This window comes from Heterodontus francisci, unplaced genomic scaffold (genome assembly GCF_036365525.1).
Source record: "Heterodontus francisci isolate sHetFra1 unplaced genomic scaffold, sHetFra1.hap1 HAP1_SCAFFOLD_705, whole genome shotgun sequence".
Taxonomy (NCBI): domain Eukaryota; kingdom Metazoa; phylum Chordata; class Chondrichthyes; order Heterodontiformes; family Heterodontidae; genus Heterodontus; species Heterodontus francisci.
Genome location: NW_027142242.1, coordinates 68095 through 70972, shown reverse-complemented (window position 1 = coordinate 70972; position 2878 = coordinate 68095). Strand labels below are relative to the sequence as shown.

At 48.7% G+C, this 2878-nt stretch overlaps 1 non-coding gene across 1 annotated transcript; it reads right to left on the bottom strand.

Annotated features, from left to right (window-relative positions):
- Positions 1–1561: 1561 nt before the first annotated feature.
- On the bottom strand, positions 1562–1667 carry LOC137366799 (U6 spliceosomal RNA). Its single transcript, XR_010973566.1, has one exon. It is a non-coding gene; the product is annotated as a U6 spliceosomal RNA (small nuclear RNA).
- Positions 1668–2878: the final 1211 nt, after the last annotated feature.

The window sequence follows — 2878 nt, the reverse complement described above, 5'->3', positions numbered from 1 at the left end:
CTTTAAGGGTGGTACACAGAGCACTCTCAACAGTTCTGAATAACACTACTGGTCTTCTGCTCTACCGGTCTTCTGGTTGTGGGAGGTGTCTTCACCTGGGTCAGCTGAAAGCTGCCCAGGCACTGGCTATAACCTTCTGCCTCTTTCGCCAGGCAGCTTCAGCTGACCCAGGCTGCGCATTTGGGGTGAGGAGGGAGCTTCCTTGTGTATTCAATGCAATTGCACAGCACCCTGTAGAATTGTACAGCCCCCACCCCTTGTTGTTCCGGCCTCTTCCACCTCCCGCAACAATCCAAATCAAACAAAGGTCTGGTGCTCAACCACCCAGCTCCAAATACAGCCTTATTTATCCAGCCTTTTCCTCCTCCGCACAAATGTTGTCCAAAAATGTTGCAGCTCTCTCCTCAGATCCCCCTCTCCAGCAGCAACTCCAGGAACTGACTGCAGCACTGTCAGCTGCACCTCATTGTGCACTCAACACTCAGGGGTAGAGGCCTGCTCAGATCGGAAAAAAGGAACCCAACCCGAGCCCGACCTGACTCACTCGCTCACTGCGCAGACTCAGTTTCATCCTGTACTCCCAGCTCAGGTAAGTTTTTTAATTTCAATACTTACCAGCAAAGAATTTACCATGTGTCTCCAGCCCAACCCGACCCCACTCGACCTGGACTTGGCCCGACCTGACCCGAGCCCGAAAGCCGGACCCTGAAGATGGGTGCGACCTGATGGGTTGGGTAGCAGGCCTCTACTCAGGCGTTCCAATCAGGCAGCAGCCAACCTGTTTTTTTTGGAGCCCATTAGCAGTTTAGCTGCCAGAGGACTGGTTCACCCACTCCTGACCTCTGTGACACCCTCCAGCTCTACAACACTTTCCCCCCTCACCACACCCCGTCCATCTGAACACCCCCTCCCCTGCTAGCCCTACATCCGTCAGAGATCTCTGCCCTTCTCCAATGCTTTGTCTCTTGCTCATCCCCCGATTTCCATCGCTCCACCATTGGCAGCTGTGCCTTCAGCTGCCTGGGCCTAAGCTCTGGAATTCCCTCCCTAAAGCTCTCCACCTCTTTCTCTTCTCCTTTAAGATGCTCCTTAAAACCGACCTCTTTGACCACTACCAGTCCAGAATATTTCCTTGTGGAGCTTGGGCTCAAATTTTGTTTGATAGCACCCCTGTCCATCAGATCGAACATTTTATGAAGTCAAAGGCGCTATATGATTTCAACATTCGTTATTGGAAACAGGCAGTATTAACCATGGGTCCCAGAGGAGAACTGAGCCCCTAATTTGGCAGCAATTGTCAACAGAATTGTCAATTATTCCTACAGATTGCAAAACAACTCATGTGGTATATGGAACAAGACAGGAGGGATTGTTTGATGGGGACAGTGTGGAGGGAGCTTTACTCTGTATCTAACCCCGTGCTGTACCTGTCCTGGGAGTGTTTGATGGGGACAGTGTAGAGGGAGCTTTACTCTGTATCTAACCCCGTGCTGTACCTGTCCTGGGAGTGTTTGATGGGGACAGTGTGGAAGGAGCTTTACTCTGTATCTAACCCTGTTTTTTTTTTATGGAACGCTTCACGAATTTGCGTGTCATCCTTGCGCAGGGGCCATGCTAATCTTCTCTGTATCGTTCCAATTTTAGTATATGTGCTGCCGAAGCTGTACCTGTCCTGGGAGTGTTTGATGGGGACAGTGTGGAGGGAGCTTTACTCTGTATCTAAGCCCATGCTGTACCTCCCCAGGTTTATTTGATGGGACAGTGTTGATAGGACTCCGATGGAGAACATGCACGAGCTGTCTGAATTCATGAGATGTTGAACTGGGATGCCACATGGCAGGTAAAGGCTACAACTCAGTTCCGTCTATCTGATGGTCCCATCCCAAAGGAGGCTGTGAGATTGGGTGCGAGGTGGAGACATTTACCTCGTAGTAAACCCCGTTGAGATTGGAGAAGAAGCACTGGTGATACCACCAGCCTCCATGCGAGATCTTGGCACAGATGTTGCCGGTGTCCGGTGTGCTGAAGCTCCTCTTGTTGTGGTACCAGGCGAAGGAATCTTCCACTGTCCCACTGAAACCTCTGACATGCAAGCGGTAATGATTCAACTCATCCTCAATACTGTTAGACACAGAACGGCACACAGGTTTAAATATGTATAAGAAACACTATCAGAGCCAATGATTCCATCCTTTCGTATAGCTCAATTCCACATACCCACCTTGTCCCATATCCCCAACCCACCTACCCACTATCTCCCCACTTTCCCTTACTCTTTTCGGTTCTAAGGAGAACAATCCCAGCTTTTCCAGTCTCTCCACATAACTGGTATCATCCTGTTAACCCTCCTTTGCACACTCTCCAAGGCCTTGACATTGAATCATGGAATAGTTACAGCACAGAAGGAGGATATTCAGCCCACTCTGTCCATTGTTCTTAAATGTGGTGCCCAGAATTGTACACAATACACTAGCTGAGGCCTAACCGGTGATTTGCAAAGGTTTAGCATGACTTATTTGTTTTGTATTCAGTGCCCCAGTTAGAGTCATAGAGTCATTATGGCAAAAAGGAGGCCATTTGGCCCACTGAGTCCATGCCAGCTCTCTGTAGAGCAATCTAATCAGTCCCTCTGTTCCTGTATACTTTTCAGAACTGCGTAATTAATTCTATAATCCCTCTCGCTATCCCTTCTTCCAAAATGCATCACCTCACACTTCTCTATATTAAATTCCATCTGCCACCTGTCTGCCCATTCTGCTAGCTTATTTGTGTCCTAGTAATTGGTCAATTGGTCCAGTCATTTGGTATCATCCTCACTGTCTGCCACACCTCCAAGTTTGGTATCATTGGCAAATTTTGAAATGTTACTCTGTATTCC